Below are 26,542 nucleotides of genomic sequence, written 5' to 3'. Positions count from 1 at the left end.
GAAAACTTGAAATGGGAAATTCTGCATAATAAGCAGCCTATTATCTACTTTTGGTACTTTAAGTACATTTTGATACCAATACTTTTGTACTTTTACTCGAGTCAATTTTTAATTTCCGGGCGTTTACAGAATATTACATTGCAGTAATCAATGATTTTTTTGACACCACTAGAAGTGAGCAGGGTGAGTGTCATGCTTCTTATTTACGAGTTCCCAGATGTCATCAGAATCAGTTGTATTAGTGAAGGGGGTTACTTATTGTTGCTGTTGAGCAGAAACCGCCTATCTCAATATTCTAACATTTTGTGTTTGTTTTTCTTCTCCATAAATGAACGCCCTACTTGACACACTACAGCGTCACACAAAAGCATCACAAGTAGCAGATCTTAAGCTGGAAACGTGGCGCAAAGCGACAACATTTTGATCTCGTCGATCTGCTACTTTTGCAATTTTTTCCAAACTGAAAATTGTAAAGTAACCGTTTTGGACACATGACGTTATGAAAGTGCCACGAAAGAAAACCATGATTAAAATGTAAACGCAGGCTATATGGAGAGTATTTTCTGTACAGTGCAAATGTTCTCTGTCCCCAGACTAAAGCCTTTGGCCAGCTGGGATCAGGCCATCAAAGACTCCAGTTTCATCTTATTGTCCCACAAGAAAAACAAAACGCAACACTGCCTTTAGCTACTAAGAGACTGCAGCTATCATGATCACTACACATGATGAGCATGAAAGAACTGTAACCATCGTGTTTGCGAGATGTATATGCTTCAATGTCACGAGGAGGGGCAAAAATAATAGCTTATATATATAAAAATAATAGCTTATATATATTTTTTAAAGGAATAAAGGTCAAGCAGTGCACGAGGGACGCAGGAAGTGGAGAGGAAGTAATCAATGTGGCCGTCTCTCTCTCTCTCTCTGGAAGAACATATAATGAGTGACAGAATGTATGCCGGCTAGTAACGAGACAGCACGTTGCGGAGGTTCCCCTGTTGTTTTTTCCTGTTGTTTATTTCCTGTGTGTGTGTGTGTGTGTGTGTGTGTGTGTGTGTGTGTGTGTGTGTGTGTGTGTGTGTGTGTGTGTGTGTGTGTGTGTGTGTGTGTGTGTGTGTGTGTGTGTGTGTGTGTGTGTGTGTGTGTGTGTGTGTGTGTGTGTGTGTGTGTGTGTGTGTGTGTGTGTGTGTGCGCGCGTGTGTGCGTGCGAGAGACAGCTCCCTTGCCCCAGGTTGCGGTGACAACATTACCATACACTCCTCACCTCCGATACCCAGTACACGTGTCACCCCCTCCCCTCACCCCGTCCCCTTCCTCGATCCTCGCTGTGGCACAGCCCATTTGAGACATGACACCGTTGTTATTCTGGTATGTCACTTTTGGTTTCGGGCGTGAGCTTATTAGTTCATTGAGACTCTATGTTTGGGTATGTGGCGGATGCCAACTCGAATTCAGACCGAGCCTCATTGCACTTCCACTGCGTATAGGCTATACTTTTCTCCCAGCGTTGGGCAGGTATCGCTCTTTAACGATGCTGTGTATAATCCTGAAGGAACATCACGTCACGGATGGTTAGCACTTAAGAATGGTGAAGTGTTTAAATAATAATAATAATAAATAATTGTGGTCGGGTTATAGGCTAATATCAACACATAGTGTAATACGTTGTTAAATAACACACACACAAATGCATGCATGCGTGCATGGATGCATGCACACGTGCACACACAGAATAAGCACCGAAAATAACAATAGATGTTTTTCCAATTCTTATGTATGTATACTTGATTTTGGGTCTATCACTCCACTGAGAAAACCCATTGTTGATCCGCAACCTCTTTTTCGTATTCATATATATTTTTCAGTATTTTGCTGATGAGCATCGTTGCATTCTAATGGTGGAAACAAACTGCGAAGTGGTTCTCTAGTCTAAACACTGAGACTGTTCATGTCTATCTGGAATTGTGTCTGTTAGGACCATTTCCATTTCCTTTGTGTTTCCCTGCTGCCAGGACACTTTCTTTCATCTTATCTATCTCTTCTCCTGCCATCCATCCACCACAATTGAGGTTTCTTCTGTGCACAACAATCACCATCTGCTTATTGACACTGCATGGCGAAAGCTAGCTCGCCAATCAACTGTACAACATCTGTGTTCTGCAAAGACGTTTATCTTCAGAAGATTTGTTTTCTTTCTTTCTTTCTTCCTTTCTTTTCCTAAGAAATTACTAAATGTGAATGAATTCCCCATTGATATCTTTAGGGTGCCTTCACTCTGATGTTGGGGAGGAGGACATGTTTCTGACAATATATTTCGGAGACAAGACATCAGCAATAACTAGATTAATTCCAGATATTTCAGACCAAACTCCCTGCCCTTGATTCCGTGGTATGTCATATAGCTCTGGGCAAATGTTATTCCCTGTGACAGTTATATGTATGAGAGTACATTTACAGATCCATTAAAAGGAAAACATCAACTTTTCCCTTGAGAATCAAAGTAAATGAAGCATCTTCGGTTTTGCTTTACTACAGAGGTCCCCGTGGGGCCTCTGCGGCGGTGCCCGTTGGACACTGGCCTACTTGGAATGATGCAAGTTGGAAATGCATGCCCTAACCAGACATTATGTCTGTGTCCCTTTTATGCCCGACGTCAGAATGATGTCAGATTTCTGTATGTGTCTCTCTGTGTCCCTTTATTCCTATATGGAGTTCTGTTTCAGCCATGCCCAAATATGGAGTGTTGGGATGTCAGAACAGGCCAGTTTATGGAGTTCTGTGTCAGCCATGCCCAAATATGGAGTGTTGGGATGTCAGAACAGGCCAGGGCAGAGGCATTTTTGGGGCGGTTTGGACAAACATGGGTCCGACTGACTGGTGGTGGTGTGGAAAGCGTGTGTCGAATTTGAAGTCGGTGGGGCTAACGGTCCTCGAGTTACATGGATTACAGACGTACAGACGTACGTACACACAGAGACTTGGTGCATAGATGTTTAATAGATTTTCTTCTCTTTTTTGAGGGGTGCTAGCCCCTCGTATATACAGCTTTTGTCCTCACACAACTCAATATTTGCCATTGACAATGAAAGGAGAAATGAGGTCAAATGTCCGCCAAATATGACGTAAATTAAACATTAAAACATTTACGCCATTGACAATGAAGGGAATTTACGTCATATGTAGACAAATCGGCTAACCAACAGAGTATTGGACTCGAGACTCGATGACTCGAGTCCGACTCGACTTGGACTTGAGGTCGAGTCTCAAGGGTAAAAACTTGAGACTCGACTTGACTTGACTTGCCCACAACAGAAAAACTTGAGACTTGCTTGAGACTTGGACCAAATGACTTGCTACTCGACTCGGACTCGGATCGGAGAGACTCGTGCAATTGTCTGCTAACCAATCACATAAATTCAGTTGTCATCACACATTGTTATAATATCTTGTCATTATTACATCATATATCATCATATATCATCATATATCATATCATATATCAATTGCAATACATAAAAAAGATTTTTATTTAGGGAGAGTTCGACACAGTCATGACATATTCAAAGATCCCGTGCCTCTATCGTGTAGCTACAGCTTCTGTCCCCCACATATGTTTTATGGAGGGACAGACAGTAGGCTGACAGGAAATGGGGAGAGAGATGGGGGGGAACACATGCAGTAAAGGCCGTCGGGATCGGGAGTCGAACCCGCGGCACACTGCCAGACTGGATTACCAGCCAAGGTGCCTGGACCATTGAGCCATGGCCCAGGCCAAGTCTATGGACTTTTAATGTTTGTTTTAGAGCCTAATTTTAGGCTAAATTCCTGTCGCCTGCCAAGTCTATGGACTATGTTTGTTTAGGGCAGTAAATGACAACATAGATGTCATCAGACTGATATAAATACTGCCCTCGATTTTTTGATATATCCTTTGATATATCCTATATACAGCTTTAATGTTTGTTTTACAACGATGCTTGTTTAACCCATTTTGGGCGGGAAGCCGGGAACCCCTTTTGGTGTTAGCATTATGTTATGCTTTAGCTATTGAAAAATAGCAGATCTACAAGCTCATAGCGCGCCACTCGGTGGCGCGCTATGAGCTTGTAGATCTGCTATTTTTGAAAAATCAAAGAACGACTGACATAGAAACATAGCTTTTTCAGAAAACTGTCAGGATGTAGAAAACATTTTTTGAATCTGATCTCAGGTCAAAATGGGGTAAGAAACCGCCATAGACAATATCACAATAAAGAGAACTGTAATGTTTGTTTTGAGGACTAAAACAAATATTATGTTGTAATTGATGTTGTGAGATGATAAGAGCACCCCTCACTTCACACAGGTGTGATTTTTTAATATATTATAGTCTTTTCTGGATATATTGTATAATATCATTTACCCCCCCCCCCCACACACACACACACCCAAATGCCTGTTTGAGGCGTTGTGTTTTATACGTTCTCGTTGTGGCCACATGTGGCTACCATTTACATGAAAGTGAAAGATATTTTTCAAAGGAGCTGCCTTAAAGTATGTGTTTGGGCTTTACCACTGAAATATTGTATTTATATGTAATTTCGTATTCACATTTTATGAACCCTGACAGCGTGCCGTGCTCATTCCAGATGGGAGAGCTACTAAAAAGCATAGTTAATTGTTAATAAATGATTTATGGTTGATCAAACATTTATTGTCCATAACAAGGTATTGTTCTCCCCTTAGTTCCCGTAAAATGCATAGTTAAGTGTCGATAAGTGCATCATAAATTATGTAAACCTTAATAAGACATTGTTCTCACTCTTGAGTAGCAGACAATTGGCCGCTTACATCTAAATTCAACTAAACAAAAACTGGGTGGGAAAAAAAACGATTTAACAAGGTATTTAACAAGGTAACTAACCATTGTTAACTGAAAAAATATATAATATATAACTTTATGTATTTGCCAAGAAGCAACAAAAGCTTTAAAATAACATGATAGCGATAGGTACTCATAAACTATTATAATGAACTCAATTAACCTTCTGAATTAGTCTATGCAGTGTTTATGAGCTTATGTATTAGCAGAATAATAGGTACAGTATAACCGGAGACTAGATTCAAAACATTCTAAGCGCAATTCGAGTAGTTCAGGCAGAATTTCATATTCTGTCCTTATTAGGCCTACAGATTGGTTGTGTTTTTTTTCTCTCCATCGGTTATGATGAGAAACGCTGCTAAATCCTGAGCGTGAATTTATCTCCAAAGGATAGGCACATTTCACCCACGATGTATATATATAGGAAAAGGAAAGCAAAACATTGATTTCAGAAGCATCCATAATACATATTACTTCACTGATAGTGCGTGCGTGTGTGCGTGCGTGCGTGCGTGCGTGCGTGCGTGTGTGCGTGCGTGCGTGCGTGCGTGCGTGCGTGCGTGCGTGCGTGCGTGCGTGCGCTTCTGTGGGCATTGCTGTACGGTGGAGCAGGGGGAGAGGGAAACCTACAGTATAAAAGCCTAGCATGCTCACTGTAGTATTGTATCTCCAACACTCCATCAAACAATGGCCCCACGGAACGGAGAGGAAATGCAGGAAAATCCTCCTCCTACGGGGGCCTCCCTTCCTTCCTTCAGCAAGCTCTCTGTTCCCTCTCTCTGTTCTCTCTCTCTCTCTGTTCCCTCTCTCTCTCTCTCTCTCTCTCTCTCTCTCTCTCTCTCTCTCTCTCTCTCTCTCTCGTTCTTCCCTCCCGCTGCTCCTCTCTCTCCCCTGCAGCGTGTGTGAGTGGTATCCATCTGTCAGTTGTCAGTGCCAGGGAGTGATACAGAGAGCTGTCACTTCTCGTCAGCCCGCGTCGCTGAGGCCTTTTGCAGCTGCCGCGCCTGACTCCGGGCCAGAGAGAGAGGGAGGGAGAGAGAGGTAGAGATAGAGGTAGACAGAGGGAGAGGGGTAAGGTATAAGGGGAGGATATGGGGAGATGAAGGGAAAAAGACCAAAAGGCTTTTCAGAGGGGGAGGGCTGTTAATCCAGGAGAGAGAGAGAGAGAGAGAGAGAATGAAAGCGGAATTTGTGATCATGGGCAGAGGGGACATCGAAAGACTACACCGCTTCTCCAATCTAAGAACCCTTTTCGGTAAAAAAAAGAAAATAAATCACACTCATGTGATGGTAATGTTTGTTTAAATTGGCTGCCACATGACGTCACGCTTAGTGCTATAAAGATATATATTAAAAGTCCATAGACTTGGCTGCCATATGATGTAATTTCAAAAGCCAGATGTTTGCGGGGGTAGCCCCCCTCAAAAGAATAAAAGAGGGGGTGCCTCTTGGGGTGCACCACCTCATTTTTAGTGTAGGAACTCTGTTTGTCTCCTCCCCTTATAGTCCACTTCCTCTGAGTGCTTCTGTGTTTATTCCTACTAACAACACTACATGTTTAGGGCAGGGGTCCTGAGAGATTACCACTTCTCAGGCTAAATGTATCCTCTATCGCGTGACTGTGTCGCTTGCCAACAAGAAGTGATTTTCAAGCGTCTTTGGCGTCTTTGGCGTCTTTGTTGGCGAGCGACAGTGTTGTAAAGTAACTAAGTACATGTACTCAAGTACTGTAGGCCTACTTAAGTACAATTTGATTATTGATTTTGATTATTTTACTTTTTATTATTTTATTTTCTGTACTTGTAATTTTACTCTCAGAGGCAAATATTGTACTTTTACTCCACTACAATTATTTACAAACCTTAGTTGCTACTAGTCTACTTTGTAAAACATAGGCTACATTAACCACTTCAGACATATACTTTGGCTATTCAAAAATAGCCGATTTACAAGCTTGTATATCTGCTATTTTCAAAGGAGTACTTTTACCACCACTAGTGGCTATGAAGTCAGCCTGTAAATTAGGCATTCAGTCTCGCGCAACAACTGCATGATGGCTGCGATTAGGTTTACCCTGTGCTACAACTCGTTAAGTGTCACCGCTATGTGTCCCCCTTGCATGTTTTCAATATGATGTCATACTTGCTGACTAGCTGCTAGTCACTCAGTACTCAGTAAACTCTCCAAACTCATCAAACTCCCCGACGACGTAACGATTGTCACCATTTTGCACATCAGCAAAGAAGTTTGTTTTAATTGTTGGGTATTTTAAAACGTAGAGTGACATAAGGTACAGTATACTATACTGAAGATGAAATGCTTGAAAGCTGCTTTCCTCTCTTATGTTGATAGCCAGCTGGCTTATCATATCTAGATGCATCAACATTTTTTAAATCTTACAATCTGCCCCATTTGCATATGCTGTCTCGGAAGGGATTCTGGGATCTAAGCAACTCTCTGTGTGTGTGTGTGTGTGTGTGTGTGTGTGTGTGTGTGTGTGTGTGTGTGTGTGTGTGTGTGTGTGTGTGTGTGTGTGTGTGTGTGTGTGTGTGTGTGTGTGTGTGTGTGTGTGTGTGTGTGTGTGTGTGTGTGTGTGTGTGTGTGTGTGTGTGTGTGTGTGTGTGTGTGTGTGTGGTGTGGTACGCATGCACGCATGCCTGTGCTTGAAAAATACTTCTCAAATCAAATACAGTTTTGAGACAAACAAATAGCGCATATATACCTTTTAAAAAGAAAAGTCAGCCTCACTCTCCAACTCTCTTCAAAGCCTAACTAAAAGCTGAAGACGTCGTCATCCCGAGGCATCCATCAACACACACACAACAACAAACACAACACTTATGCAGCTCTTTAATTTCCTCAAATGCTGTGTTTCTGTTAAAAAAAGGAGATGTGCTCCTGTGGCAGGTGGAAAACTCCATCCACATTTCTCAAAGCGCAAATGCGCGCGTACATGCACGCACGCGTGCGTACATGCACGCGTGCATGCACAGTTTTGCGAACACAAGATTTTAGGACAGTAATTGTATAAATATAATTTTTTGTCCTTTTTTTCTTTACCCTACCACTAATATAAAGCCTGTTCCGTGCAGCACAAATACCCAATCTGCAAGCTTGTGGATCATCTATTTTCGGTGCCCGACACCACCACGGCAAGTATAATCAGGCATAACTCTTAACCGTCTAATCTAAAGCGAAAACATCTAAGTACGATATCCTAACCTCAACCAGAACCTTTTCCTAATTGTAAGCGTAAATCATTTAACCGTAAAACAACCATTTACAGCCCTCACAAGTATAGTAATACTAGCACAGGCACAGACACACACCCCAATATAGTCCATGCAAGCATATCTCCCCAACCACAGTCCCGATACGATCTTCATTGTTTGCTGTCCAAATGTCGGTGCACAATCTGGTAGAAGGCAGAACACAGTTTTGGTTTTGCTTAATGTGCTTCAAAGACAAAAAAAAAGCTTATTATTTTTTACTGCATTAAACAATTACTAGGCCTACTCCATTATCCTTTGCTGTCATATTATCTGTAGATATGGTAAATGTATACACATTTTTGTAGCCTATGCAATGCATACATTCCCACTTCCCTGTACCGTTCTCAGCCCAGCAACCATATTGTAACAAGTATGAATAGTACATGTTCATATGGAATATGACTGTGTCTAATGCATATAGATAATATATGCAGAGAGGTCGTCACAGGAACCTGCCACCCCGTGTGTGTGTGTGTGTGTGTGTGTGTGTGTGTGTGTGTGTGTGTGTGTGTGTGTGTGTGTGTGTGTGTGTGTGTGTGTGTGTGTGTGTGTGTGTGTGTGTGTGTGTGTGTGTGTGTGTGTGTGTGTGTGTGTGTGTGTGTGTGTGTGTGTGTGTGTGTGTGTGGCACGCGCGCGCACACACACGTGAGGGAGGGAGAGGTGAGAGAGATTCAGACTCTGAAAATGAGATAGTGAGCACTTGCCCTAAATATAAATCCCTGTGGGAGGGGTTAAGAATCTTTAATTTTCTTAGAGTAGGCATTTTGTCATGTTTTATATCATTCAACTGGTAGAACTGAATGTCCTTGACTAAACACTTAGACTCCCTCTAGATTTCTGCTCTACCCACACAGTTATTGTTTGCCTAGTACTGTATCTAGTACTGTAGCCCATCTACAGTCAGTTACTTTACATGATTCTGGTCTGGGCAAGTACAGTTGGGTGCCACCGATATTGTCCCTTATCATTTGACCCATTTAGGCCTGACCTCAACATTTAAAAAAATCCTTCTAAATCCTTTTCTGAAATAAATATTTTCACGATTTTTCAAAAATAGCAGATCTACAAGCTCGTAGCGCGCCACTCGGTGGCGCGCTAAGAGCTTGTAGATCTGCTATTTTTCAATAGCTAAATTATAACATAATGTTTAAAACACCAAATGGGGTTCCCGCCCAAAATGGGTTAACTGTCCTTTTGCGCAGATCACGCAAACCTCAGCAAAAAGAAAAGGACAATATCGATGGCCTCCAACTGTATGTTTGCGAACCATCTATTCATTGCGTGTCCAAATTATTATGAAACTTCGTCTTCAGTCAGGTTCTCTTCCCTAATGGGACCAGAGCCTTGTTTACATGTACAGTGCACACTGCACAGTCTTTGACTACTGTATATGGCTTTCTGGTCTACGTAATTATTCTTCCTAAACTAGAACAGCTAATTGTGCTGTGGGAAAGACTGTTGATTTTTTGCAGAGAGCGATACTAGTTGTGTCTACAGTACAGCGGAGAAACGCTTAAGAAAAACAGAAACCGTTTTGTAAAGGGCCACCTATACCCAACAGGTAGATAGGTGGGTGCCGTGCAAACATGCATCAATCGGCCAGCCGCAAACCACCGCCGCTGTCTCCTGTCTCTCTATCACTAACACATTTAAAATGGAGGGTGGAACGAGAGGGGGCTGAGTTTTATTGCTAAGTGGGCCTGGATGCGGTAAAGAGCCAAGAGCTGGTGTTTAACAGGACTATTAACGGCGAGATGGGAGATCGATACAGCAAGGTAGAGAGGAGGTGTGTCTCTGTCACTGTGATGTGTTGTTAGTGCCTGATAGTGGAGCAGAGAGCTGGCCCTGCTCCAGTTCCTGGTGCCTTGTAATGTACTCTGCTCCACAGCAATTAAACCCAATCCCCTCTTCCTTGTGGTGGTGCCAGAGATTCAGAGCCTGTAAATAACCATTTTATGGATTACACACGCACGCACGCGCGCGCGCGCGCGCACACACACACACACACACACACACACACACACACACACACACACACACACACACACACACACACACACACACACACACACACACACACACACACACACACACACACACACACACACACGCACGCACACACACACAAAAGTGTGTGTGTGTGGATCTGCAAAAGAACGGATGACAATGCCTTGGTGAGCTTGTGAGATTTACTTTGCCACTTTCAACCCCTTCCGCATCATGCGCATGAAGAGTATTTTGTAGTTTAACAGCTTACGATATGGTTGTGATACGTCAAGTGACCTTTATCGGTGGAGCCTGGATATGGACATAGTGTAATGTAATTGCCATACTGTATGCTATACGGGGCGTAATGTACCGTGATACAGAGCAGACCACACTGTATTTGGTTTATGCATGGTTGAATGTTTTCATTTTTGGAACTATGTCATTTAGATCACATGATATTCATATTATTTGTTGTAATTTCCTCCCATTTTAGCCCCAACTTAAGGCCTATTCATACTCTTAGGTGATAAGCTACTCACCTTTTCGGTGGTTAGTAAAAAGTGAGTTGCTTATTACCACGGCATGACTTCATGTTGTCGTTTTCAAGGTTGGTCACCTTATCACTTAAAACTGGATTATGAATAGGCCTTTAGTCTTCAGTCACTCTTGGGGAAAGCTCTACCATGTGTACTTTTAAACACAACATAAACAATGGTTAAAAAATGTCTCAAACATGTGACCATTGCTACATTTTAAACTCGCCAGTTCTTTGATAAACAGAAAGTACATGTTCAGATAGGTGACTATCATGCAGTGATGTTCTAAACCCGAAAATAAACCAAGGATTTATTTTCTGCTAAGTTTTGTTGGCACCCTAAGTTCATTTTAGACTTTTGCATTTTATAATAGAAAACATGGCTTTTCTGAACAGGCATCGCTCGACATCCACTCCTCCACATCGAACTGTGCTACAATGGGGTAAGGTTATAAATGTGGTTTGATTATTCTTTAATTAACAATGTTCAATGTCCTATTCTGATTTCCAGCATGCAAAAACAGTGAAACCGACAAACCGGTGTCTGAGACTAGTAATTACTGTACACCACAATGTGGCGGAGGGAGAAAAATAGTCATCTTCTATCCACCTGGTGTGTAGCCATTGTTCTTAAATGTTACTCTTGTCCATGCGTCCCCTGATTCCCCTCGTGTGTGCACGTCAAGCCCTCTTATAATTTCCTAGTACTCTCAAATAATGTACGGTAGCACATGCATCATCTGTGTGTGTCACCGTTAGGGGGGGCAACAGAGCGTGAACTATCGTGCTGCATTAATTTTTTGATCCGTAAGCACAGTAGTTCCTACTGTACACCTAATTCCACAATGACAGACACAATTGGCTTCCGCATACATTTGCGTCACGGTTCCCTAGCTCCGCGGGTTGAACGGTTGAAGGGGTGAGGCGACACTCCAATGGGGGAGTCATTCTATGTACAGCATGGCATTGTGGCCTACAGACAGAGTGACAAACACGATATACACAGTCAAATCAGGCGGGGTGTTGAGTTGAGAAGCTAAAGAATGGTGGTGCCACCCCTCTCCGCCTGCAGCCTGACAACCTGCCACACCCATATCATCCGTGAATTGGACCTGTAGTGTTTTTTACTCTCAGTTGTTAAAGGAGAATTCCATGCTAGAAGTATTTCTTACCTTTCTTTGTAGTTGTTACGTCCCCACCAAAGAGGTCCAGGTGTTTTTTTGTGCAAAAGCTCCTTATTGGCTATTTCCCCTACCATAAGCCCTCAATGAATTGCATTGAATTGAATGGGAATTGAATGGGGCTATGGGGTGTTGTGCTAATTCGCTTATTTCCATCGAAATAAGTAGTAAAGTGTGCCGCTTGGGATATTATTTACATTATGAAGAGAGGATATATACAAAAACATTATAAAGAAAGGTAAGAAAGCCTTTTAGTATGGAATTCTCCTTTAAATGAACACTCTGAGAGTCGTATGTGGCATCTTAACACTCTGGATTTTATACAGTGTGTTAAATCGCTTAATCCCATATATGATCCGTGAATTGGACCTGCGTTTTTACTCTCTCAAAGTACACCCTGGATCTTGTCGTGTAGGCTACATGTGGCAGCAGAGGTAGTCTGTTACTCCCAACAGATTTGTGCGTGTCAGTTGTACGGTCCCATGGTGCCTTTAGTGGTGGCGGTAACCAACACCCCTGTGTCGGGTAGCTTCGGCAACAGTGAAAGCTGTCCTCTGAGAATACTAATTTTCTGCTCTCCTTATGTCAGTGCTCCAAATTGTGATGACCAGCTGTTCTCATTTCCTGGAATTCCTGTATGATACCAGCCTGGAAGAATGTCAACACATTCCTCCCTAGCCACAGTTGGAATCGGTATCTACTGAAGATCAGAACGCTCAAGACTATTATTTTTTATTTCGGGAGATAAACTGCACTGCCAATCAGACAATGAAGTCTTCTTTTATGTTTTTGTTTTTTCTTCTTTCAGGGAACAAAAATAAGCATGTTGTTATCCTTTCAAATGTTTACCTTGTGTCATGTCAGCGACATCAAGAGCCACGTAGATCGTAGTGATGAAGCAAATAACCTATTTTGTTTCGCTGATTCTTCTGATACGACACAACAGCAAACCCTCTCGGTTGTAAGTGAAAAGGATGTGTGTGGTTGTGTGTGGGGGGGCTTTGATATGTAAACTTCAAAACATTGCCATAGGCCGGAGAAACATGCCCTCGATCAAAAGCAGGAAGGAAGGAGTGTTTTCACTGACATAATGCACCGAAGAACACCTCGAGCATGCCTGGAGAACAGAGAGATCGTGTTAAAGCTGAATGATTTTTACCCACTGTTGGGGTGATTGATGTCTACCCTGCAGACTGTTTTCAGCCCTCAATCTAATATGATATTATGTTGTAATACTGGAGAGATTGCCTATAATCACATGTCCAAAGTAGGGACTATAAAACCTGTCCTTGGCAATGTCCTTCCAGAAATGTCCCTCCTCTTGTGACTGCTGCCTCTGTCAACTCCGGATGCTCTCTCCCTGGCACACCAGCGTCACTGGCCAACATCCCTCTTCATCTCCACTAACAATTTTGGTAATGAAATATTGATTTTTAGTTAGATTCATATTGATGCTATTAACTTTTACGTTGATGTATCACTGGAACAGGGGCCTTGGTCCAGGGTGACACCGCCAACAAAAGTGTGTGCCACGTGTTAATTTGATGGATACGTCTTATTTTGTCTCCTCTGGCTCACTCGCTCCATCTTGTGTGCCGGACGCAGTTTTATAACTGCGGCTGCTGTGTACATTTTTACTGGTGAGGTTCCAAACACTTACTGTACGGTACTGTATTCTACTGTGCCACTGCTGCAGGTATATTTTGCCATGTTTCTCCAAGCAACAGTTTAACTTTAATGTTATGGAGATGATTATGTGTACATGATTAGCACACATTATTTAATCCAAACTTTATTAAAGGGGAATACCACTCATTTTCAACATTTTACTGTCATTAATAATATATATATTCCTTAGAGATGTTGTGTGGATAAAAAAGTCCCCCCATTCTGTGTTTCCTAGAACTGGAGGTCTGAAAAAAATCATTAACATGGTGAATCACATCTTGATGAGCTTTAGAAATGTAACACTGTCAAAAGTATAACATTTGTCTTTGAAATGTAGTGTAGCGAAGTGTTCATAAAAGACACGTAACTAAATTTGTTAAAGTACACATACAATTTTCTTTTTTACCTAAATACAGTAGGCTACTCAGGTAAATGTACTTTGTTACTGTCCACTGTATAACCCACAGAGCTATAACAATGTTTTTGAAAAACATTTTAAAATCGATAAAGTAGCCGATCTACATCGACACGTTGTGAGCTTGTAGTTCGGCTATTTGAACTATTCAAAAATGTTTTTCAATATAGTAAAAAAAAAAAAAAAGAGGAAAAAAAAGGCAAAGAAGTTTAGGGGTAAGGCACTGGCAAAATTAGGGCCCCACATTTCCAACCCCTCACCGTACCACTGGAGGTGCTTGGAAATGTTCTTATCACCTGCGTCCACCTGTTTACCACAGCGGTCTCTAATCATTACTGTCATAGGGGAGGCCTAGTGGGTATGCTGGTACACTGTAAAAGATCATTTCTTCTACATCTGGTATTCATAAATTGTTTAACCCATTGAGACCTGAGACCAGATTCTACAAATGCCTTCCAAATCATGTTTTAAAAGAAAATTAAACCTATGTTTCTATAGCAGCGGTTCTCAAACTATTTCATGTCAAGGACTCCAAAGATGATTTTGGCCGCCGACCACCATCTGAAAATGTGTTGTTCCAGGTACCCCCCGGAAGCAAAGATATGAGTTAAAGACGTTTGCTGTGAAAGAATATAATATTCAAAGATTTGCACCACGTTTTCATGATTTACAAGCTCGTAGCGCGCCGGCACTCCCTGCCGGCGCCTCCCTTAGAGCTGCTAAAGTTTCAAATAATGGTTGAAGTGGTTAAAAGCTACAAGGTGACACAGATATGCGTTCCAGGTCCTAACCGTCGGTGTCGGGTGGAAACCTTGTATGTCCAAAACCAATACTTTCCAGAAAATGTAAAAGAAAGAATCTGAAGTGTTCCAATGAAGTTAAATTATTTAGTCACAATTAAGGCCTGGTTAACACATTTCATTGGTTAAATATTTATACAACTATCAGACACACTTAACCACTTTCACTTAAAAAACTAATAGCATATCTACAAGCTCACATGTGGTGAGCTTTGTACAGTAGATCGGCTATTGTTGCTACTTTTGACTGTAAGTATGCCATTAAAGGAGCATTCAGTGATTTGGGTGATTTGGAAAAAACACCCGGTCCACCCGGTAACAAGATGTGCACACGCTCTACAGTGGGGGAAGTACAACAGACCAACAGCACGTGCACCAATGCCCGCCCCACTCGATCATGATTGGAGGAAGGCCCCTCTCATCCTGATTGGATGAAGGCTTTGCCACCCAAAGCCCAAACCGAAACTAGGGTTTTTTGACCCCAGGGGCTCACTGGGGACAGGGAGGAACTCCTTATATGGTCAGCACACTTTATAGTAGGATTATCCAAAAAATAAGTGATATTTGAATGAAGTGAAATCACTGAATATACCTTTAATGTCGGGTGTGGGGGGCATAAAAGGATGGAATATGCAGATGAAACATGGCTTCTCCTCCCTGACAGCAACGATAGACAGTGTCTATGTAGGCTGTGTTTCAACATTTTCCTCATTCACCCAAGAAAACAAATGACTAGATTATTAGATTTTAAAGCTTGCAGATAGGTTCAATGGAGAGATGTAGGTCACACAAGATATGTGGGAGACCGTCTGTACTCTGCACACAAGGGAACACCTTCCTAAAGTAGACGCACGCACACGCGCGCGCGCACACGCACACACACACACACACACACACACACACACACACACACACACGCGCACGCACGCACGCACGCACACACGCGCGCGCACGCGCACAGAGAGAGAGATGTTCTCTGATGGCTGTCACTCCAATCAGCCACCAGTCCATCACTCCTCTTTGCTTGTAAAAGTGCTTGACTTCTCTGTCAAACAACACATGCCAGCACATGTCTGTAGCTCCAGCCTGCACGGTGACTGTGATTATCATGGGCAGCAGAATCCACATGTCTGTAGCTCCAGCCTGCACGGTGACTGTGATTATCATGGGCAGCAGAATCCACCAGGACATACTGCAGTGCTGGAAAGTAACGGCGAGGGGTGATTTCACCCTCCTGCAAAGTGCCTTAAGTACTGTACAATAAGCACATTATTTTTTAGGTATTTGTACTCCCAATTTCCAATACTTTTACCAATAGGCCTATCTCACAGCCCGCTTTCCACGCCCACTTCCGGTAAATAGTGGTGTCTTTAACATGAGCATTTACACGTTTTTTTCTCTGGAGAATCTAAGTACATTTTCTAATGTAAAAATGTGACAGACCAATATTATTATGAAGCAAACAAGATGGTAAATCAGGTCGAACAGATAGAACAAACCTTACCTTGAGAAAACAAAAGTTGTAGACTTCTTAAATTACCTCTGTTAACATGTAGCGTCTATGGAGTGACGTCACGCTATCACCACTAACCCCGAAAGGGGGCGTATTTAGGGGGGCGGGGAAATTCTGTGAGATAGGCTTATACTCCACTAGAATTATATGAAAACTTTAGTTACTAGTTACTTTGTAGATTTTGATTATTATTACAAAACATATACTAACCACTTCAGCCCTGTATATATTTTGGCCATTTGAAAATAGCCGATCTACAACTCTCCAAATATACTGTAGATGTGCTATGTGCACCATGACGTCGTAGTGTAATGCAGTCTCTGACAGAGGGACAGTGACAAGTCTAGTCAGCAACGCACTGACGCTTTTCAGACATAGGCTACTGTACAAGGACAAGTGTGTACTATGTCAACTGATTTTGATATTATACTGTTTAGACTGATGATGATCGGTTCTTGGTTTACCTGTGATCCTACTTTACTATTCTGTGCATTTGATGTATTACCTCGTGTTTTCCTTGCTGACTGTAAACAAACACTTTCCTATAATTCAAATTGTCTAAAATGTTTGAGAATTGTTTTGTGTGTGGTAAATCCCATTAATCTCATCCCAATACAGGCATGTGACTCAAGCAAACCAGAGGTGTTTGCAATTTCTATTCAATCCAGATTGATTTTCTTTCTTTCTTTCTTTCTTTCTTTCTGTAAATCAAGCAAACAGACTCAGATAATGTAAGTTTTGAGAACCATAGCAATGTCTTTGTGCTATAGCAACAGCAGTGGTGAGAAATGGAGCTGAAAATATTGGAAGGTTCCAAGGTCCTTGAGCTGACAGAGGCCCTCAAAGATGCTATTGTTTATAGTTTTATATAAATATTGGCAGCCTGGCGTGAAACGGTAGAATGTTTTTTATGGTGTCCAGAATTCCAAGCAGCTCCCCTGTCGGGTGGTAAGAAGAGGCACAATACAAGGTTTGACATTCATAAGTTTGTGGAATAGACAGAAGAAATGTGCCATATTATGCAGCTATTCATTTGGGAGTGATTTAAATAACCAAGGGCTAGCATGGGAACAGCACTCGGCTTGCTTATTCTTTGCTGTTGTGCACCATCTACTGGTAGTTGTAGGAAACTGCAGCCAGGTATGCCAAAGAGGGCAGTTACTTGTGACATGACATTTTCCCCGTTGTGTAGTGTGTTACGGACCTTTAAAATTGGCTCGAACACTAAGGACCATAACATAACAGGACAAAACAACACAACCATGAATCTATTATGATATTTTACAGCACTGTGTGCCTCCGTACATTGACAAGCTGTATGTTGATGCTGATCTTCCTTTTCCAGCAGCGTGTGTTGAGACTCTGGACATGACAAAACACAGTGATGATTTAGGCCATGATATATATATATATATATATATATATATATATATATATATATATATATATATATATATATTTATATATTTTTTCCAATCAAATGAATTCAAAGTACCTCAACATACTTCAAGTATACAGTAGGCTAAATGTACCTACTTTACAGCAGTGATCTGGATGCATGTACCGATTGATTGATTGCAAATTGTATTAACAGTTTGTAGAATGGGCACAGTTCCAAGGAAATCACAGTTCATGGCAAAGTCTGTTAAGCTGACAAACACCAGAAAAAGCACTAAGACTTGTTTGCATTGGGGTTGGGGTCCTCCATTTTCAATCAATCATAAGAACATTTAAAGACATACAAATATCCAGTTATATGCAAAATAAATAGAAGAGATATCATATAAACGGTTAGAAATTTAAATAATGAATATGTACAGCAGATGTGGGGGGGGGGGGGGGGATACTTGGATATGTGACTCTGTGAGCACTGCAGCAGTGGGTGGATAGTGGGCGAGGTTTAGTCAGGAAGCGGAACAGAAGACTGAGTCAAGTCATTGACCTCACGGCCATAACCAGAGTCAGATAGTCACATCACATCCCAGACGGTAAAAGCGGGCCTTAAAAAGTGGACCGAAGGAGATGAACTATTTGGGTTTTTTGAAAGAGAAATGTTGTCCGACAGCTTTTCAGCTGCTGCGTCAGAGAAGGAACAGATCTACCAGGCAGCCATGCTGAAGCAGCCTGTGATAAAGTTACACAGAAAAGTTATGTGCATGTTTTCATGTCACTGTGCACTTTGATTTCATCTTCAACAGAAAGCACATGTACACAAAGGTTGTCGGTACTCGGTGGAGTAACGGCGTAATACTTCCTCCGGCTCCTAGCACTAAACTGTGGTTTGATTAACCACAGTTGTGTGTGTGTGCGTGTGTGTACGTGTGCGTGAGTGTGTATGTACAAAGAGTATGTTTGCACATCAGTCATGAGAGAGAGAGATAGAGATATAAGACAGATAAGACAGAGAGAAATGCAATCATCAGTCAAGCCAGGAATGTTCAAACGGCCAATTGCTGCAAGCAGTTGCTGCTGCTGTCCTAAAAAATTCAGGACATTATAAATTGGTAATAATACAACTTGCATCAGCTTGCATGTTATTTAAAACATTTTATTCATGTTTTCCCCTCTCCTCATTCTCCATCCCAGATGTCATTCATACGAAACTCAAACACATCTACAGCAGAAATGGACATCTCAACCAACACCAGATAATCCATACAGGAGAGAAGCCCTACCACTGTGGGACTAGGTTCAGCATGAAAAGTAATCTGAAATGTTACCAGAGAATTCACACAGGAGAGAAGCCCTACCACTGTGTCCAGTGTGGGACTAGGTTCAGCATGAAAGGTACTCTGAAACGGCACCAGATAATTCACACAGGAGAGAAACCCTACTACTGTGACCAATTTGGGACTAGGTTCAGCATGAAAAGTACTCTCAAACGTCACCAGATAATTCACACAGGGTTGAAGCCCTACCACTGTGACCAGTGTGGGAAACGGTATAGCTTGAGCAGTGATCTCAAACGTCACCAGAGAATTCATACAAGAGAAAAGCCCTACTACTGTGACCAGTGTTGGAAATGGTACAGTTCGAGCAGTGATCTCAAACGTCAACAGAGAATCCATACAGGAGAGAAGCCCTACTACTGTGACCAATGTGGGACTAGGTTCAGCATGAAAAGTACTCTCAAACGTCACCAGATAATTCATACAGGGTTGAAGCCCTACCACTGTGACCAGTGTGGGAAACGGTACAGCTCGAGCAGTGATCTCAAATGTCACCATAGAATTCATACAAGAGAAATGCCCTACTACTGTGACCAGTGTGGGCTATTCGTGATGTATTATTATTTATTGGCCATATAATCTTTGCACGAGTGTGTAGAATAGATGTTTTATGGCAGGATCAGCCTAAATTGCACTCATTTAGCGGAAAGAAGAAAGGTCCAAGATGGCGGAAAGATTCTGAGACAGAGTGGATGAAAACACCTTTTTTTTTAATTGAAAGCTACCGACCTCCGGGTTTCAAACGCTTGGCGTATATGAACCAACAGGTGGCACTCGGGGCTATTCGGGGCGAGTTCGCTTAGACTCTCGTAGATTGAAAATGTCAGAATCGATAAATACATCCACGAGGATCTAAATCTTAGGCTATGATGGAAAGGCCTAAAGTTTATTGTCTGTCAATGTATTGATTTGAACAATTGTTGTTATTATGAGAATGTTTTAAAACAAATTAAATAAATGAAAAAGAACAAATCCAGATGTGACGCTTCTTTCTTGGCCTACTGGGGTCGTACGGTTTCTCGCTGATCGGTCCAGTGGTGGTTTATTTGACATTTATTTGTGCAAAACACATACAATTTGACATACTATAGTATGCCATTTTTGACATGAAAAAGGTTGAGCACCACTGACATAGGTTTTTCAGAAAACTGTCATGATTTAGAAGACATTTGTAGAATCGTCCTCAGGTGGGTTAAACAACTATTGAAAATACCAAATAAAGTATCAAAAAAAAAAAAAAAGACAGCAAGCTATACACCTTGAAAAGTACAGTCATGACTCTTAACACCAAAACTCAAGTGTACACTTAAACTGTATGTTGACTGTTTTACTGTTGAGCTGTTATGTTATATTTCTTTTGTGTGTGTAAAGGGTGTAATTACAGAGCTGTCTGGGTGCTGTAAATATTGATATGACAATTAACATTTTCACACAAATTATGTTGTATTACTGTATGATAGACAATATATTAAAAGTGGGTTTCAGGTGTGGTAATCTGAACACTGTCTTTGCTAGTGAAATAGTGCATTTCATATTGAATGTAAACATACAACAGGACTAAGGTGAGGCAGTCAGCAGGTCACTTCGAACCCTATATCCAGCAGAAGCTTGGATAGTACTACTACCAGTGCTTTTTTTTGCTCTGCAACACCATGCCTTTACTTGCATTTTTGTCTAATAAAATAGGATATTAATTTAATCAATCAATCAATCATCAAACTGCATTAATTAGAGATGCTACTAACCAAGCTATCCATGTCAACATGCTCTATAGAAGTCTCAATAACAGGTAGGCTATAAGTAACGTTTAATGTTTAGTAATGTTTAATGTAGCAGAAGAGGCAATTCATTGAACAGAGTTTTGCACAATTTTAACGATTGAAATGTGAATCTACTGTGCTGACTACACCATGATATATTAGGAGTACAATAACTTTGCATTGTGAATAAAAACGTAACCACAGTGTGGTTGCAGTGTAATGCTAAAGGTTTAATCGTGCATTCTGGTATTATTGTGAATCAATGGATTGAGTGCTGTCCTTACTTTCACCAACTTCAGTGTTTACGGACTGACCTATAATAACAAACAATAGGCCTATAGCCTACAATAGCTCAGTGAGTCTCAGACTGGGTGGTCCGGGGAACCCCTGCAGTGTTGCTGGGGTCCGGGGACCCCCAGTAGCCTACCTACCTGTCAGTTGCTGGGGGTCCCAGAGATAGAAATGCCACTAAATGAGGGTCCGTCCGTAGCACAATTGCTGTCATTGTCAAACTAGCCCTATCTCCATCGTTTTCCGAAAAACGTGGCCGGTGTGCCTTTAATAATAATAATAATGGATTTTATTTATAACGCACTTTATATTCGTCAGAATCTCAAAGTGCTAGAAAGTGCTTTACCTTTACCGTAACCTCACAAAATGGAAAATGGAAAATTACCAACGCGGTTCGAACAGGAAAAGTTATGAAGTTAGGACTCTAGATCGGATGACTAGCCCACTAGACCACTGAGGACGTCAGGAGGTTGGCGATCAAGGTCTGTATTGTGTATTTAAGCCGTGACGTCAGCCGCTCTTCCAGAGCCACTTCCGGGTTCTACTCGAGGAAGCTTTCACGTAATCTATTTTCTTTACAGTTACATTAATAATTCTATTCGAGTTGGAAGCATTAAGACACATTTTAACCCTCAATGGCTTCCTTTCTGAAAAATAACGTTATTGTAAAAAAAAAAAAAGATTCACGCGATCATATGTAGCTATTTAGTATATACAATGAGAAGCGGACGGGACCCGGATGTAACGTAGGAGGACTACAAAATGACTTCAAGAAACTCGCGGGAAAACTTCGCGGGAAAAATTCGCGGGCGTGGCCTCACACCGGAAGGAAGTGACGCCCCCCTCAAATACGGCGCAGACGCGCTGAGGCGGGTTGGTCGGTCAGTTTGTTGGAGAGTGCCACGTAACCACATCGTGTCCGTCTGCAGGTAAATAATTCAATGTTATTTAATACTTAAGGCTGTTGTTGTTTTTGTTTGTTCATGTTATGATGTTTATATATAATATATCGCTACTGCTCTGTACAACCGAGTGCTAGCCGAATGGTTACTGTCGCCGATTTGTAAACAACAGTGCTCGGGTTCCCGCCCCCGTCGAGGACTGAGATTTTCTTACCAAATTAACATATTTGTGTTTACATCTAGTCGAGTTCTATTATTTATTCAGTATTTGAGCCACGGGCCAAATGCTGAATAAATAATCGACTAGATGTGAAAAGAGTACTATTTCTTTGGACAAACATTCTGTGGAATTGGCGGGAAGCAACAAAGAGTCGTTGTAACTGGGGGGAATCGAACCCGAGCACTCATATTAATGAAGCGGCGACACTACCCATTCGGCTACAGTAATGTATAATCACTATCAGCGCATCTCTTGATATGTTATTTATGTTATGTTTTACTGCTATGATGCATTGTGGCGTTGTAGTGGTTAGAGTCCGGCGTTTTGTTAACACCGGGGCCCGGCGTCTCGTCCCAGTCGAGGCAGTAGAGTCTTATACCTATTTACCAACCAAATGACATTTTTTCACATCTAGTCGAGGACCGTTATTTATTCAGCATTTGAGCCACGAACACCATTTTATGATAGACTCTCACAATGGTGGTCAGTGGCTCAAATGGGTCTGAGTGAGAGGCTAAATGTCATCATATGGTGGTCCGTGGCTCAAATGCTGAATACATAATCGACTAGATGTGAAAAGAGTATTGTTTGGTTGGTAAAAGTACAAACATTCTGTGAAATTGGCGGGAAGGAAACAAACATTCTTTGAAATTGGCGGGAATCGAACCCGAGCACTCATATTAATGAAGCGGCGACACTACCCATTCGGCTACAGTAATATATAGTCACCAACAGCACGTTTCTTGATATGTTATTTATGTTATGTTTTACTGTTAAGATGCATTGTGGCGCTGTAGTGGTTAGAGTCCGGCGTTTTGTTAACACCGGGGCCCGGCGTCTCGTCCCAGTCGAGGCAGTAGAGTCTTATACCTATTTACCAACCAAACAAATGACATTTTTTCACATCTAGTCGAGGACCATTATTTATTCAGCATTTGAGCCACGACCACTCCACTAAAGAAATATATGTGAACATCATCAGCAGGGAACAAATAAAAGCAGCATTTCTTCTACATTCTCTAATTGTGTAGTTTTTTTTGGAAATTAAGCAGTCGCTTAACAACAATTAAACTATTGAGAGTGTAAAGATCTACTATTGGGGTCCATTTGGTTACCTAAATGGGTCAGGTATAAATAAGATTTATCTTCTTCCTGCTCGTTTTCTTTTCTGTATGGAATATGTAAAACAAATAATAAGTACAAAGTAAAAATTAATATGATCATGTAAAACCATAACTGAAATGAAATAAATAAATATGATATGATGATAAATTAAATTGCTCTGTATTGTGACAGTAATCATTACTATAGAGTGTTCAGTAACAGTGTCAAATAGCTCTAGTGTGACAGTAATCATTGCTATAGAGTGTGTGTTCAGTAACAGCATTAAATAGCTCTATATTGTGACAGTAATCATTGCTATAGTGTTTGTTCGGTAACAGAGGTCTCCCGGTGTGACATTTTAACTTGTTTCCATGTTTAGTGGATTCCCGACTGGTTTTGCGCGTTCATGAGCCGTCTTTCACAGATGTTGTTTCAGGAAGGGGCGGAGCTATCTTCTCCTATTCTTCTAAATAAAGATCATTAAATACCCATCCGATTGTTTGTGGAATCTCACTTGTATGAAACAGTGACAACGTGCACTTATAAAAATAGATCGTGTCCTACAGTAGTTGTCAGCTTATCGTAGCGTGATGGGTAGAGCACAGCTCCCCCGATTCTTTTGGTTCATTGCAAAGACGGTTCGAATCCCACTTCCCACACTGATATTTTCATTTATTTTTTTATTTTCATCATTCTAACTGTTTTATAAGTGCATGTTGTCACTGTTTCATACAAGTGAGATTCCACAAACAATCGGATGGGTATTTAATGATCTTTATTTAAAAGAATAGGAGAAGATAGCTCCGCCCCTTCCTGAAACAACATCTGTGAAAGACGGCTCATGAACGCGCAAAACCAGTCGGGAATCCACTAAACATGGAAACAAGTTAAAATGTCACACCGGTCTCTCCAGCTTTTTGTTAAACAGAAAAAGCATTTTCTGAAACTGGAATAGCAATTTTATCCAATCAGGAACACAGTCAGGATACAGATTAAACAAGTGGAATTGTAATGTAACAGACAAAATTAGAACTGGAACATTAAGCTCATAAATAGCTACTTGCCCCTGATTTTTTTTAACCCTTTTCTATTTATTAAAGAGCTGGAGAGACAGGGATATTCCTGTTACTGAACAATGAACACATGCTCTATATAGCAATGATTACTGTCACAATATATCAATATAGTTATTTAACACTGTTACTGAACACACACTCTATAGCAATGATTACTGCCACAATATAGAGCTATTTAACACTGTTACTGAACACACACTATAGCAATTAATACTGTCACTTTGTAATGCTACTAACGTTTGTGTGCAATATTTGAGCTGACAGGCCTTTTATGTCAATCAATCAAGTCACCTTAATTCAAGTGATAGATTATATACAGGGGCATGCCATGTGGTCTACCTGCACAGCCTTTGTGATCTGCTGGTAGATCACAATGTACCTTTTGGGCACCCCTGCAATACAGGATTCCTGTCCAGAATTGTTTTATTAAATATAGAGGGTTTAAGTCGTTCTGAATTTATGTGTGTTTCTTTTTCTGTCTTTCTTTCTTAGGACGGAGATCAAGGTAGACGCCGTTGGAAGGCTCTAGCCAGCAAGCCCGCTCAGTCAGCCAACGCAGCCAGCCAGCCCCGCCAGTCAGCCAGTGTAGAAGGTCAGGCTGCCAAGCCAGCGCACATCAGCCCTTGCAGTCAGCCATTGCAGCCAGCCTTGCTCAGTCAGCTCAGCCAGGCCTCTCTCGCGGCCTGGCTCTCTGTCTGCCTGGCCCGGTCTGCCCCGCCCTGCCTTGCAGCAACAGAAATAGCCGGCCTGGCAAGCCAGCCAGCTCAGAATGCGAGCCCAGCAAGCCAGTGAAGCAAAAATCTTTACAAGCCCAGACTCAGCATGCCCAGACAACCTGTGCAGCCAACAGTCAGCCAGCCCAGACCAGCATTTGCAGCAAGCCAGGATCCAACCCTTGCAGTGCAGCCTTAGGCCGGATAGTCCCCCTGCCTGCACTTTGTTGCTTAACTGCGCCTTGCCTGCTTGCCTCGGTCTGCCACAAACTGTCTGTCCTGCCTGTCTGAAACTGGCTTGCCTGACTGCGTGCTTGCCTGCCTGCGTTCTTGCCTGTGGGCTTGCCTGACTGCTTGCCTCATGCCTCAGCTGCCTGCATGCTTGCCTCGCCTCTGCCTGCTTGCGTGCCTGCCCCTGCCTGGCTGCCTGCCTCGGCCGGCCTACCTACGTGCCTGCCTCGACCTGCTTGCTTGCTTGCCTGCGTGTTTGCCTGTATCGTCCTGCCTGCCTGCCTGCCTGCCTGCCTGCAACTTGAATGAGGTGTGTAAACATTTATTTCACGGGTGTGGGTGTTGACCTTGGCTTTTGTGTTCTCCAGGTGTTTTTTGAAGGAGAGTGTGCTGTGTGCTGTCCAGTGTAACTCCAAGTTACATGGGTTCATTGGGGTGGGTATGGCTGGAGAGTTTGTGACCATCCCAAGTGATGCTCAGTTCTTTTTTCGCGTCTCGGTTCCTCAGGTGGAAGCTGCATAGTTGGGTTTTTGATGGGTTGGGTTTCAGGTGGTTGTATTGTAGTAGCTTGACATTTCTTGGAGGGCACTTTCAAGGACAGATTCAATCTTCTGGAAGTCTGCTTGTTGGGTAGTAATGCAGAGGTCGTCGGCGTAGATGAAACGCTGGCATTCTGTGGGTAGTGGCTGGTCGTTTGTGTAGATATTAAAAAGGAGGGGGGCGAGCACGCTACCTTGTGGGAGGCCGTTCTTTTGGGCTTTCCATTTATTCCTCTGGTCATTTAACTGGACATAGAAGCGCCTGTTGTTGAGGAGGCTTTTCCTGACCATTGTGCTGTGTTGGACAGTGTCATAGGCAGCAGAGAGATCTCTGAATGCTGCTCCAGTTATTTGTTTTCCCTCAAACCCATCCTCAATGTGTTGGGTGAGGTTGAGCTCTGTCCAGCACAGGAGCGGCCGTGACGGAAACCAGCTTGGTCTTTAGTCAGCTTGGTGTCTGAGTGGCATGAGGCGTTGGAGTAGCAGCCTCTCATAGAGCTTGTAGGTGATGCAGAGGAGGGAAATGGGTCGGTAGCTCTTTGGGGATGATGGGTCTTTGCCAGGTTTGTGGCTTGTAACCACTTTGGCCTTTCTCCAGACAGAAGGGATGGTTTTGTGTTCAGCATCCCCACGAGCCAGGTCTTTGCGTTAGGTCCCAGGTGCTGTATAATGTCTGCCAGTATGTCATCAATCCCTGCTGCTTTTCCGGGTTTCAACTTTCCCATTCCAGTTTCGAGTTCTTC

The 26,542-nt window shown here is 42.2% G+C and overlaps 1 protein-coding gene and 1 long non-coding RNA gene across 2 annotated transcripts in view; one reads left to right on the top strand and one right to left on the bottom strand.

Moving 5' to 3' along the window:
• The window catches only part of LOC306939039, a 108,056-nt gene extending 88,453 nt beyond the window's left edge, over window positions 1–19,603 (top strand). Inside the window, exon 6 of the long non-coding RNA XR_013791821.1 lies at window positions 18,821–19,603. This is a non-coding gene — a long non-coding RNA (uncharacterized lncRNA). The remainder of the gene's footprint in view (window positions 1–18,820) is intronic.
• Window positions 1–26,542, bottom strand: part of LOC306939033 (uncharacterized protein) — a 584,972-nt gene that overhangs the window by 353,142 nt on the left and 205,288 nt on the right. The gene's annotated exons all lie outside the window — the stretch shown is intronic.

Source organism: Electrona antarctica, assembly GCF_951216825.1.
Source record: "Electrona antarctica genome assembly, chromosome: 15".
In the NCBI taxonomy this organism is placed as follows: domain Eukaryota; kingdom Metazoa; phylum Chordata; class Actinopteri; order Myctophiformes; family Myctophidae; genus Electrona; species Electrona antarctica.
This window is presented reverse-complemented; position numbering and strand designations above follow the sequence as displayed.